Source organism: Psittacula echo (assembly GCF_963264785.1).
Source record: "Psittacula echo genome assembly, chromosome: 21".
NCBI classification, from domain to species: Eukaryota; Metazoa; Chordata; class Aves; order Psittaciformes; family Psittacidae; genus Psittacula; species Psittacula echo.
The window spans coordinates 6123552-6138053 of record NC_137757.1 but is presented as its reverse complement, the minus strand read 5'-3'; the positions used below and the strand labels follow the sequence as shown (position 1 = coordinate 6138053).

The 14502-nt window shown below is 49.2% G+C and overlaps 1 protein-coding gene across 1 annotated transcript in view; it reads right to left on the bottom strand.

The window, feature by feature from the left end:
- Window positions 1–14502, bottom strand: part of GRIK3 (glutamate ionotropic receptor kainate type subunit 3) — a gene marked incomplete at both ends in the record, with an annotated part of 101384 nt that overhangs the window by 46217 nt on the left and 40665 nt on the right. The window lies entirely within an intron of this gene.

Sequence of the window (14502 nt, the reverse complement as noted above, 5' to 3'; positions counted from 1 at the left end):
GTCTGCTCGGTTCTCCCAGCTTTTACGCAACTGCATTGATCTTCCTGTAGGAGCCAGAAGACGTTATCTGTAGTTTTGGTGACACTTTGGTGTTAGCCAGGAGTGCCAATTTGGCAAGAGCCAAGCCATGCTCTGTGCATCCTCCGGGGGACCCAACCAAGCCATGGGCTGAGCAAACCACATTAGCAATGCCTGGAGGTTCCCCCAGCCAGGCTGCTAAGGAAGCTGCAGAGGCCTCTGACTTCCCTGCAAGTCACTTCCCTCCTTGTCCTCTGCACACTTTGTGTGTCTGGGTCCCCATTGTGAAGTGATTGCGGTGATTAATTTACATTGATAAACATCCAAAACCTTCGAGCTGTTCACTGCATGTCCCTGGTAGGAAAAAAGACTGATCTCAGCGCTAGCTTTGGTAAGGGGAAGAGCAAAGACAATGAGGCTGAATGCTCAACCTGAGGACGTGTTTCATTCCCATGCAATCCTCAGCAAATCACTCCTGACCAGGTTTTCAGTCTAGAATGCCTGGCAGTGCAGGCAGGAGCCAAGCAGAATGGTCCAAGTGCCCCATTCTCACTGAATTATTCATCCATATCCACGTTTGCACATACTGGTAGCTCAATTTAAGTTTCTTAGGGCAGAGAAAGTTCATACACAGTGTTACAGCAGAAACAGTAGACAGAACTAAAGTGAGCATGAGATTCATCCCCATCTTTCTGGTCAAAGCTTCACCACCTAGAGCATTCTAACAAGGGGTACTTTGTTTTCTAGCATCATCCTGAAGTGATAACTGGGTTCATCACACATTGATTACCAACTAGCTGACATGAGGCTTTCTCCTAGCCCGAGCTTTCAGAGTTGCTTTGGGGCATGTCTTATTATGAGAGAATATAGGGCTGGGTATGTGGATTATTGGTGTTTGATCCCAAATAAATTCCCATTCCAGACATCCAACTGGATATAATGGGCTTTTTGACAGAGAAGAATTTTCTGTGCAGCCACCCAACACCTTGAATTTAGTGGCAGGCAATGAGAAAGCAGACAGGCAGAAGTAATGTCTTTCTGGTTCTATGGCTGGGTGGTGGGTACATGGGGACAGTCCACGGCAGTTGCCAGTGGTGCTGAGGATTGCTCCTGAGGGCAGATCTGCACAGCCCCATCCCTTCGGCAGCAGCTCCCTGCTCCTGGAGATCCCAGGCTGCCATCCCTCTGGCTTGTGTGCCTCTCCTTCTGAGATGTTCATTCCCATCATTATTTAAAGAGCCTAATAACCAGCTTGGAACAGCTGATTAATGCATAATCTTCATCATGATTACATAGCAGAACTGGCATTAATTTGAGAAGCCACCTAATTATGAAAATAATTGGTGCAGCTTTTCCATTGGAGCAAAGTGGAGAATATCAGCTTGTGCCATTGGGAGGCTGAGGGATGTGACAAGGGCCGGCTGATGGCCGGGGGGACCCCACGCGTCCTCAGCAACCCTCCACTGGGAAGGTGAAGCGATGCAATGGGACACACAGAGTTGGTTGGCTCTCCCTGTGCTCCCCAGGAGAGTGATTGCCTGTGGGTCTTGCGACAGGAACCTCGCTGTGACTTTATGCTTAGAAAGGCAGAGAAAGTCAATGGGCGATAAAAAGTCAACAACAAAACTGTTTCCTCTTTTATGTACGAACTATAAACAAGTTTAGTCTGATCTAATAAAACTAAAGGTCCTTTAGTGTTGCTCTGTCTCTAAACCTTTTCTGCCTCTACCCTATTATTGAAGTTATTTGGGGTCTCTTGGAGGTGAATGGCCGCTGCTCGCCTGACCTGGTGCTAAGGACCTTTTCCCAGTATTGCCCCATCTGTTCAGGTCCCAGCTTCCCTTTCCTTCTCCCCTTACCTCCCATAGCTTTGCAGATAGGCAGAACACGGCTGTGTGGGGTCTGACACGCTTTGTAACATCCTCCTGGGGTTCAGCAGAGCATTCGCTGCCTGATTTATCCAGGAAGGAACTGAGCTGTTTCCTTGACTGGTCAATACAACTGCAACACCACACCTTCACCACACACTGAGGCTTATCAGCTTCAGGTTGAGTTTGTTTGCATGTGTTTTACCCTGAAAACCTTTTTAGGCCAGGTTTGTATGGTTTTAGTGCAGTGAGATCAAGGTCAAGGAGTCAGCTTGGAGGAGATGCCTCAGCACAAACTGTCAGTATCTTCTCAAGGCAGGATGGGCTCAAATGTTACCAATTGTTATCCCTTATTGTAAGTAGTCCTGATGGAGTTGCCTGTTATTACGTCTGACTTCTTGGATTTTAAATACAAATCATCAGGCAGGTTAAATAATGATTCATTTTTCTTTGCCTTTAAAGCAGGCTAATGGCTCTCCAGGGAACACCAGTCAGCTTATGGGAAAGCACATTAAGTAGAATCAACTTCATATCTTCATATTTTATGCTGTTTTATTTGATGACCACCGGCGCTGCTGCTGAGGTGGGGAGGTTTAAACATTCCGAATGAGAATCCAAAGCAAACGCCTGAAACTCTCCATTACATCTAGACCCAGACTGTGATCCTCTGACCATTAACCTCTCTGTTCAGGGTAGAAACTGGATCCCACAAAACACCCCAAATCCCCCTGATGGCAATCAGAACATGGCCAGGTTTGTCTGCATCAAAGCCGTGCTGCACTCCTCCCGTCTTCGGGTGGTAATGCTGGAAAACCCTTGGAATGACCCCAGCAGGGAGCCTGGTCAGTGGGACAGGAATCCTTTCCCAGCGCTGCGGCTGATCCCGAGCGGCGGCTGCGCAGGATGGATGCAGTCGGAGTTATTTTTGGCGTTGTCAAAAGCTAGGTTAAGAAAGTGAAAGTATTTTAGGTTTTCCCTTTCTCCCCAATTCCTCTTTTTAACAAAACAAACAGCTTCATTCTCGGGAAGAAAATTCCACGAGCCCTCGGCGCCTGGTGCGCTCTCTTATCTTTTACTCCTCATAAAATCACCGCGTTACTTAGCTTTGAAGAACAACCATTTCTGATAACACTTTCCTCTCCCCCGCTGACAGTGTTGTTAACACATTTAGACAGCTTTCTGACAGTCGCTTTCCATGTGACATCCTGGGAGAAATACCTGGTTTGAAATAGCTCTTACTGAGGATGGAGCAAGCCTGGGCTCCTCCAGGGATGCGAGAGCTCCTGCCTCTGTCTCATGGACCTGTCCTGCCCGGAGACCTGTGGTTTATGTGCTTTGTACTCTGAGTTACAACATAAGAACGCAAGAAGAATGGATTCTTTCTTGTTGAGCAGCAGGGTTCCTTGGGCACGTCGTTTGTCCTGTTTTGGGGACAATATTAGCAAGCAGGCCAATCAGGACCAGTACACATGATCTAGTGTCTAGATCCTGCAGGATGGCCCTCAGCAGGTCCCCAAGGACAGCCCTTCCCCACAAGATGTGCTTCCCCGAAGGGAAAGCTTTGAGAGCTGATGCTTCTGCTCATCTGACCAGTCCAGTGGAGAGAATGCCCCAGTCATGGTCCAGGGCCTCCACGTTTATACCAATGAAGAGAAATGAGATAACACTGATGGGATGTTAAAGAAAGTTCCCTGGAATGGAGCTAAAACCCCCACAGACTGCCCGTCAGCGTGGGACTGTTACAGTCTCAGGTGCACTAATATGGATGCAGTGAAAGCAGCAGAACCCAGAAGACAATAATATCATTTAAAAAGTAAAAGGCAAAGCAGTGACACGTTTGATCACAAGAAACCTCTCCGTGCACTTTCCCCCCAAGGAGCTGCTACTATAAACTGCTGTACAGGTGAGTGCAGCTGGAGCTGGAGCTGGAGCTGGTTCAGGCAGAGCCCCTGTGTCTGATGGGGATGTGGTTGGTGTTCTCCAAACAGGAACGAAGTCATTTGGGTGGGGAGGCAGTGCCAAGGGATGCTGTGGGATCCCACCCTTCCCTCAAGAGCCCTTTTGACTGCCTGGGGAGCCCTTGCACCCCAAGATGCTCAGTGTCCTGATTCTATCAGACTCTCTATGTCAGGCCACAGCCTGGGACGTGCTCCCTGGGCAGACCATGGTCGGGCTCAGTGCTAGGGCAGCAAACAGGACTTGCATATTTTCTGAAGCAAACCTTCTGGGAAGGAGGTGGAATTCATTCCCTCGCTCTGTCAATGGGTTTCTGATTTTGACAGCACAAAGATCTGAGTTCCTGTCCCCTTAAACTGCTGCTGATCATGCATCAGCCCTGTCACTTCAGTGTGGCACTGCTTAATGTGATGCAGCACAGCCACAGATCCAAAGCAATTTCAGGCTTCATAAACATGCATCACGCAAGAGAGAGCCTGTGCAAGGGCTCTGCTGCTGCTCACAGGCCCAGGCTGTCCACTGCCTATGGAGGCTGCTCACTCTGAATGATGATGGCTAAAACCTAGGAGCAGGATCCAGCTCGGAAGGCAGGAAGAGGATTAACCTCAGAGCCGGTGTGTCTGCATTGCTTACACTGACAGGCTGCCTGGATACATTGCACATCTCGTTTATAGGAATTAAAAAGGAATCTGGCCCGTGCCCATGCAGACAGATGTGACTGCCCAGGCAGTTTCTCTTTCTCAGGGTATTTCCAGTTGTGTTTTCTGAGGGCTGCAGGTTCCCTCTGCCTCCACAGATTTAGGAAGCTCATGATGATGACAAGGGCCTGTAGGGACAGGCCAAGGGGAATGGCTTTAACCTGCCCGAGGGGAAACTGAGAGGAGCTCTTAGGCAGAAGCTCTTCCCTGTGAGGGTGCTGAGGCGCTGGCACAGGGTGCCCAGAGAAGCTGTGGCTGCCCCATCCCTGGCAGTGCTCAAGGCCAGGTTGGACACAGGGGCTTGGAGCAAGCTGCTCCAGTGGAAGGGGCCTGGAGCTGGAGGAGCTTTAAAGTCCCCCAAAACCCATCAAAGTGAACACGACAACTCAGATTTTGAACCCTAACAACAGCCCCCAGGCACTGGCAGCCTCTGCCAGCACAGCCACAGAGCCACCACCGCGACACTTGAGCACGAGGACAATCCTGCTGTCAGCTGCTTTGGAGACATCCAGGGGATTCCACAGTAGCTGACAGGAGCAGCCGATGGACCGGAATTCCACTACATTTTGCAGCCTAATGAAGGGCTGAGTAATGCCAAGAAAATGAATTCAACCAGAAAATCAGATACGCAAAACGTGTGTGTCCCATAAGGAGGGATTTTCCTGCCTGCCAGGACAGAAAGCCCATCACAGCAGGTTGATCCATTCCCAGGAGACAGCATCTCCCTCTTCCCATTTTGATACTGAAGAGGCAAAATCCTATTTCACTTGCACTGTATTAGGTGCTTTATGTCACAGGGGGGGTGACATTCTTCTCTTATGTGTAAGCTGCTTAAGAGATGAGCAGTCAAGTGGCAAAGAAATACATTATTAATGCTTCTGGTTAAATTAACTGATTAAAAACACTGTAGGTAAAATGTATGTGTCAGCACTTTACCCACACTAAAGGAGAAGTTTATAGAATCATGGACTGGTTTGGAAGAACCTTAAAGCTCATCCAGTTCCAACCCCTGCCATGGACAAGGACACCTTCCACTAGAGCAAGGTGCTCCAAGCCCCATCCAGCCTGGCCTTGAACACTGCCAGGGATGGAATTAAGGGAATATGGCAGCTTGATTTTCAATGCTAAATGGGTAGGGACGGTGCGGAAAGGTGCATCCCCTCCGATGGAGACCATGGACCACATCGGGCTGGGGTGATGAGCAGAGCCATTTGCCCCCTTGCTGTATGTCGGGACGCAGGCTGGGCACACGCAGCACCGGGTGGCAGCTTCTAGAAACAAACTTCTCCTCCTTTACAAGTCCTTCCCCCTTGGCCTAATTGGCACTGTTTCCTCTGGCATTTCTTTGAACAAGCTGTTCTGCTGTTGCATGTTTTACATCTGAGAAAGAGCATTTACCACAGCAGCAGTGCATAACCCTGACCGAGGGAGTGGATCAAAGCGCTAATCTGAGATCAAAGGCCTTCAGCAGTGCTACAGCAGGAAGAAATTAAGTTAGCAACAGATTCCTTAATGATATTTAAATTTTTCATTTGCATAATACATGATTAAAATGAAATGGGCACTTTTATTTTTTTAAGCAGTCTCAATTAATTAAAAAAGAAAGACAAGCCACATCAGCATCCCCTAGGAACTGATTCCCATCAAGATAAGGGCAATGCAAATGGCAAGACACAATTGATTTACCCAATGTAAAGCTCACAGCGTAATACAGTGACCACTGAGCTGCGGCCCAAGGAGCCCCCCAGGGGCAGAGCAACAAGAAGGAGCTCAGCGATGCTCTGACTGATCAGATTCCCTCCTGGGAAAGGCTCCTATGGGCTTTACAACTTTGCTTTATGTGAGCTTATTTCTCTGCACAAGGTTTGGACAATTGCATTTGAGTCATTGCCACTGTCAGATACCTCACCAGATCCTTGGGCTTGCTTTGGTTAATGTACAGGCTGAAAGAGCTGGGCTGGTTCAGCCTGGAGAAGAGAAGGCTCCTTAAGAGGAGACCTGAGAGCAGCTCCAGTGCCTAAAGGGGCTGCAGGAAACCTGGAGAGGGGCTTGGGACAAGGGCCTGTAGGGACAGGCCAAGGGGAATGGCTTTAACCTGCCAGAGGGGAGACTGAGATGAGCTCTTAGGCAGAAGCTCTCCCCTTCCAAGCCAAACCAGGCTGGGATTCTATGTTTCTATGATGCAATTCAGATCTCTTGTTCATGAGCTGCCACAAGTACGGAATAAACCACAGTGGTGGTTGTGCCTCCACTTTCCGACACCCTGTGGTTGGGATTGAATCGTGGGCTGGTCCGTGCCCACCAGCACAGTGATGCCCCAGGATATAGGTGCTGGATGAGGTGATCCCTGGGCTTTCACCTGCTCAGAGACAGGAGCTCCCTCCCCAGAACCTGGCTGAGGCTGTGTAAACTCAGCAAATGGGTCCTGGCAACCACCGGTGCCCGAATAAATCAGGCCTGCTCACATGTGGGTTTTATGGCCATGCTTTGGGCTACAAGCATGCTTTAAACTGCAATATATGGGAGAAAAAACTGCTTGAAAGCTTAAAATTATTAAGGACCCATAACACGGGGTTTAGGCAACACAGCTGTAAGTCTATTTTTCTGTCCTGTTTTATTGGTGTGCGCTGTAGTGCAGTGTTAGATGCGATGTCCATCTGGCGCATGGCTCGAGCGAAATATGAAGCAGAGAAGCAAGGCCACAACTGAAATTAATCCAGGCGCATGCCTGTGACTGACAGGGCTCATAACAGAACCTGCAGGATGATAAAATACTCTGGGTTTATCTTTATGATGTGCCTTGGAGCTGGGTGCTGGCAGCGTGTCCCCTGCACACCCTCTCCAGGTTGGGACCCCCCTGCATGGCCAGCAATTGATGCTTGTTAAATGCAATTCAGTTCTTTGTAAGTATTCATGGCTAAGCCCAGCTAATAAATCTTAGTATCCACCTGGCATGTAGCATAGAATATTAGAATTAAGAAATCAAAGTCCTATACTTCATTTACAGTGTAATGATGTTGATGCTTCCAAAAAATCAGGGCTTTTAAGTAAGACAATGCCACTGAATAGCAAGTGCAGTTCTGCAAATATTATGACATATTGTGTGTCATCTGCCCTAAATATTTAGCAGTTTGATTTTACAAGATTTTTATGCCACACGCTGAGAATTTGCTCCTGATAGATGCTGAATTCGAATGATGAAATGGATTCCATTCACGAGCTGACAATCCCAAACCCTCACCGGGGTCTCTGCTGTAGCATCTTGGGTTTCACCCTCTTAAAAGAAAGCAGAAAGAAGGGGAAAAAAGCCCCATAGAGTTCTCTGGAAAAATTGTTTCAGCTTAATCCCACCTACTGCCACAGAACAACCTTTATGTAGGCAAAGATCAAAGGTCTGTAATAGATTCCAACAGGTTTCCAAGAGGTGTGTGATGCAGAAGGGAGCGCAGGGCTTCACATGACTGAACTGCCCCGCGCTGCCGGTGCTCAGCAGCAGCCAAAGGTGTCATTGGGAGATTTAGTTGCCTATTTTAGCCTTTTATCTTCCTATTTAAACGTTGTTAAGCAGAGGGGAAAGCCAGGCTTTGCTGGGATGTGGTCGTGATGGGAGCGGGAGGTGGTGGGAGCCATGGGGCTGCTCTGAGACGGGGAGCATGGGATGCTGCTCTGGAAAAATGCTCTTTGGAGCCCATTTTCAGAGAGGTGGGGATTTCCCAGTCTCTTTCTAATCTATACCTATCTAATCTAATCTATATTCCCAGTTTATTGCTCCGTGCTGGCTGGGTGGGGAGGGAGGAATGAGGAGCATTATGGCAATGAAGTGTTCGGAAGCCCCCAGCCTTGGAGCATCCATTGCGGGTGCAGAACCCAGTATTTTGTGAGGACAAAACCTCAGGAGTTTTAAGTGTTCCTTCCCAGTCTCCCTGGGCTAACACCTTTCATGATGGACAAGATCTGCCCAGGGGAAGCATTTTGGAGCCCTGCGATGTTCAGGGGGGTTTATGAATGGTTATTCCTCCATTTAGGTTTCTTCCCCATTGCCAATTCTGAATGCCCAGGGTAATTACAGCTGAGAGATTCCCTGACTTAAAAGCAGCACTTTCTTCTGGGGAATGAAAGAAAAAAGAGAATGAGAAAAGGATCTGCTCTGAAAAAATGCTTTCATTATTTTCCTGTCATCTGTACTCTCAGCTTACAAACAGCTACACACAGAGCAGGGGATGCAGAGGGATGCACTGAAACTGCCCGGCAGCACGATAGCAAAGGGGTGTCACGTACTCCTAAGTGATCAAAATCACCTATTACAAACCTTTTCCATCTCCTAAAAGCACATGAAAGAGCAGCTTGTGTGGAGCTGTGATGGGAGCCCCTGGCTGAAGGCACTGCTGGCTTTGAGGATTTGAGAGATGCCACCCCATCACCTGCACCCAGCCACCCTTCCAGCCCAGCCAGGGATGCTCTTATATTGCTTGCGGTCCCTATACCCAAGGTCAGGGCTTGGCATGTGGTGTGTGCACACACCAGAGCAGGGTCCTGATCCTGTTTGTTCTGTGGGAAAAGGGGTTTGGGTTGTGCTGTGAGAACAGGACACATAGCACCCTGCACAGGGCACCCTGTGAGGCCATTCCTGTCTCCCTTGGGCTCCTGTAGAGGTGACAAACAAGTGCCATTTAGACCAGGTCACTACACAAAGCTGGGAGCCGCTGCTGTGCGGAGTGATCCAACTGTCACACTGATAGGGCTGAATGCATCTTGGCATGAATTGAACCAAATGTGTGCTAATGAAGCTGAATATTCATTATTATGTCTAAACAAACTAAGTGAATCACAAATTAAAGTGGGTAAATTATTAGTTTGGTAGCTCAGAGAAGGGGGAATTTGAAGGCCATTCCAGTTATGGAGGGGGTGGAGTAGGAAAACTTTATTAATAGATTCAAATCCAATTATAAAGGCATATTAGTCATTGTGTGGTGCTTCACACCTTTGTCACCAGTGACAGTGGGTGCAACCCTGCTCAGCAGTGACTTGACCATTGAATTGTTCACCCCTAACCCCAAAGCTTTGTTGTTCTGCGGTGATTCTAACATTTATCATGGTGATCACTCTTTGTTCAATGCTAAGGATGCTGTTTCCTCAACTGCAGCATTATGAATTACCAGGGATTATGTGTTCAGTGGCTCCTATTGATTCCTGCAGGGCTAATTATTGAGATACATCACCCAGTCACTGACAAGCAATAGTGAATGCCTCCTTAGCACAAAGTGCTGCTGGAGGATGGAGGGACAGGTCTGCGGATGGGTTAATGGGGCAGTATCTGCTGCTGGAACTAAAACCCTTTTTATAAACTCTGAAGTAGTGAACAGCATCACCTGTGGGCAGGCAGGGCACTGCCTCTTCCCATTGCCCTGCCCTGGGGTGGGTATTTCCGCCTCCTTGGTGAGCTGAAGCCTCTTTTAGAGCAGTGGCAGAGGCTGAGGAGTGGTGAGAGCATGAAGCAGCCCCATAGATCCAAGGTATGTTTGTTGAGCTTTATTTAGATGAAAACAGCTTCTTTGTCATCTGGAGCCTCTGCTGTGGCATCAGCACCTTCTGGCAGCTCTGGAGCACAGCTACAGAGCCCTTCCCAGGGACTGGGGATTGGCCAGAGCCTTGATCGGGACCAGGAAGGCTGCTGAGGTCTGAGAGGTTCCTGAGCTACCAGGAGCTGTTCGGGCCATGGTCTCTGTGCTCTGTGTTGGTATTTTCACTGTGGCTCTGTTGGGGTAGTGCACGGGGTAGGAAGGTGGAGGTGAGTCTGTGGAGGTGAACTGATTGCTTCCCATGGGATGGTAAAGGATCTCTTGCTTTCTTGCTCTCCCCCTGTCTCCTTTCTTCCCCAGTGGGATTGGTTTTGTTCCCTTGCCATTTCTTTCACTTTAAGCAAGTCGCTATCTCCTGGGTAATAGTTGTAGGGTATAAAATAAACCGGGAGCTATAAACTGAGACTAGCACGAACTCAATGGAAAAACTGATTCGATACAAGTTAAGGAAGCGGAGGAGGGAGGGATACTTGTGAGTGGGAGATGCAAAAGAGCTTAAAATGCAGCTGAGCTGCGTTTGACTTGTAATTAAAAAACATATCCAAGGAAGAGGGCTCTGACAGGAAAGCTGAGGAGTGAAGCTTTTCCCAGCCCTATTTATAAAGCAGCGAGCACGAGCTGGCATTCCTCCTCTCCACGGTGGGGCTGCAGTAAGCAGATTGTCAGTGGGAAAACAACATGAAGTTGGGCAAAACAATCCTCCTCCTCTTCCTCCTGCATGTGGGATGAGCAGCCATTGAGCAGCCCTATGGTGGTTACTATTGCCCTGCCTGGCCCATAGATCTGAATGGGGAACAGTGTCCCTGCTTTCTCCTCTGATTCACAGATACCCAGCGCAGAACTGAAGTAATATCTTCAGTTTCAAAGAGCTAAGTGAGAAAACCCCAAGATTAATAAGTAGAACAGTGCATCTGACAGCAGATTTGGAGAGGCTGCTGCAGGCGTATACCCAACTGTAGAGCCGAGTGTGTGGTTTATGCATTGCTTTCTTCTTGATGCATGTAATATATTTAAAGGCTATTTGGAAAGGATGTTTCTAGCATCTCCCAGCCCAGCAGTAACTGGGGCTCTGCTGGGTAGCAGTAAATGAATCTGATGAACTGAAGTGTGAGGTCAATGCCATGTGCACTGTGTAACTCCTGAGCTAAGCTTAAGTGCATTGGTCCTGGTAACAGCCCAGGGGTGGCTGGGGGAGCCAGCAGGGTGCTGATCCAGCCCTAGAAGTTGCATATGGCAAATGTGCCCTCTGCCCTGTGCCACTTGGTGCAGTTCTGTGCGTGCAGTGGGTACCAGTGGCACACTGGGAGCAGAGCTGATGCTCAGCAAGGTGGCTGGACAGGGGCTGTGGGGTTTCAGTGTCACACATGTCCTGCTCTGTGATGTGCTCTGTTCAATCACAACTGAGTGTGTGAAGCCCATGTGCTTCACAGGTTTCCTTTAATTAAAATCAACTAATAACATCTTGGGGCTGTAATAATGGAAACACGTGAGTTGGCATTGGAAATCAATAGAGTTATTCTGGTCATGCTGTGGGCCTTGCTGCTGAGATGCACACAGAATGCAGGGAAGATCAGAAATCAAAGCATCAAGTGAGATATAAGGCTCCGTCACGCTTGTGTGCTCTTCCTTTCTTTCCTTCATCCCTATGCAAGTGAAGTGGGGTGCAGCCCTTGCCCCCTTGCTGGTGCTCCAGCAGAACCTTTGTCTTTGGAACAGGATGTCCCCAGCCATGGAGGTGACCTTGCTTCTCCTGAGCAGTGCAGGTTTCCAGGCTTTGCTCTGGTCCCTCTCAAGCAACTACTTGCAAATGCAGCGTGAAGCATTTTACTCCAATACTGGTGATGAGAATTCTTCAAGGCCTGACCTAAGGCACATCTCACCAGACAACGAGCTGGAATAACCCTACTGCTTAGTGCTTCACTCAGCTTTGTACTATAAAGAGAATACTATAGCTTTATAGTGTAAAGAGAAAACCCAGACACACGCTGGAAGGCGAGGGGAGAGCTGACGTGACTTTAAAGCTTGCAAGTGATAGGATGAAGGCTCAGGGGGATGATGCTTTGCTCTGCGGTGAGTCCTGGGTACCCTACCTGCAGGGTGAGTGCTGTCCTCCTGCCTTGCAGCAGGCTTTAGGGACACATGGAGCACCTGCATGTCCCCTCCTGCCAGACAAGGGCTATTCAGTGCCCACAGTGTGGGGTGAGGCACATGCTCTAATGGCAGGGAGCAAACCACTTTAACAGCAAGTGGAGCTGCTTTGAGCTTCACCCCAGAGCCCTCCTAGCTCCTCATAAAGAACAGGACCTAGCTCGGCCAGATAAGGACTACACTGAGATGTGACATCCATCTGCAAGTGTTTAGAAGGCATCAGCTCTTATCTGCTGCAGTCCCGGGGGGGAGAGCAGAGGTAGTGAAGATCAGATGGAATGTTTAGGCTGGATTTCAGAAAGAGCTTTCCTGTTGCAAAGCCAACAGACTGAAGCCTCCTGTGATGGAAATCTTCCCGATGTCACAGATAAATTCCCCCTGTTGTCACCTCACTTCTGCTTTCTCCTGGCCTGAGTCCTTCGGAATGTCCTGCCAGAGACCTTGCAGGATAAATCAGGCTCCTGGGAACTGCCACAGGCAGGAAAACCTGCTTTCAGCTGAGAGACAGCCCCGCATCGCAGCGGGTGTGCTGCAATCCTGTGACACCATCAGGAGCTGAGCTGTCATTTAGACACCAGCTTTGGCAGAGCTGCACAGGGAGGGTGATGGAACCAGAAACCCGCAGGGTAACCAAGTCCTGCTGCTTCCCTGTGGACCAGGCAGCATCCAGGCTCCTGGAGATACCATTTCAGGTGCACCCCGTGCTGCACAAGTATTAAACCGGTGTTCCCAGTGGCTGGAAAGCAAGCAGGGCTGTTTGGGAAGGGAGGTGCCTGTATTAAATCACAATCTGTCACTCCACAGTGAAAGAAACCCTCACTTCGGCATTTGAAAGGGAAAGGAACGCTGCTGTGAAATGCTTTCCTGGTTCGCTGTAGAGCAAATGGCAGGAAGTGTCTGGAAGCTGTGCTGTAATGACTTGCGGTGCTTTGCCATCCAGGAAAGCACTTGGGAAATCACTGGGGGGAAAAAATCTCAGTTTACTCTGCAGGAACCTTGGGGTTTTTGCTGCTTTCATGTGAGCATGAGGAGTGTCAGGACACTGAAAGCTCCACTCAGCTGAGGAAAGGACAAATGTTCCCAGGGTGGGAATTGGCTCCCCTTACTGATATTAGTGAATTTATAGCTCCTTTCCTTGTGTTCCTGTTTAGCACTGACTGAAGGTTCAAGGTGGTGTCCTGTCCCTGTCAGCCAGGTCCAGCTCTGCTTGCTGGAAGTGGGTTCTCCAGGAGGGTTTTGCTTTGGTTTGGCTGGAGATGGAGGCCCAGCATTAGGATGCTGGAGCAGTGCAAGGGGGGACAGAGGCAGTGGAAGCTCTCCCGGGTGACAGGCACAGTGTGGCGATGGGGAGGCTCTCCTGAGCTATAATTGCTCTTCTCGGATGAAACAGGATGGGAACCGGGAATACAGTTGGTGCCAAGGTAGCACATTGGCAGCTGGGGGGATCCCTTTGTGCTCCTGCAATACACAGGAGGATTTTCCCCTTGGAAGTGTTCAGAGGTGACGTGTCCCAGGGAGGCTCTGCCACAGCTTTTATTTTAGACACGAGCTTTTGCCAGTGGCCTCATGATCCAAGTGCGTTTCTTACCCTTGAGGAGAGGCTAATGTGGAAGAAAAGCTGTGCTTGATATTAAATGCTTCCACTTTATGGGTATTTCCTGAGGAAAAATGACTAAAGGCATTGAGAAAACGTTACAAGGGGAAGCTATTGACCCAAGCAGCAAAATAATGCTCTTGCTCAGGTCTGCAGGGCTCATCCTGAGCTGGTTTTTCTCTCCCAAACAGAGCCTTCAGGTACAGTGCAGTCCTTTCAGATGCGTGCCTTATTCTGACAGGGTCTGGTAACGGCAGAGGCTTTGTGTGTGTGGCCAGGAGCAGCAGCGCGAGGAGCTAAGGGAGACTGGTTTTGTAACGGAAAGCGTTGGGAAATGCATCAGAGCTTCTGGAACTTGATCGGGATGGAAGTGCTCCAATGGGAAACCTGGGGAAGTGCACAGAACGGTAGAAACGGGAATTTCTGATCCAGTCCCTTGTGCTGCTGTTTGGGGAGGCAGAAAACCAGAGATGAGGTTTGAGGTCCGATGCTCTGCCTGTCCATCTCCACTTAGCCCAGGCCAGCCTGGTCTAGCCTGAGCTTGGTGGGGTGGTTTGAACCCTGTCTGTCCCCGCTGTCCTGCAGGGCTGGAGGAGCTGCTGCCCCTGCTCCTTATCCTTCAATCCCCCTCTGCAAAACCT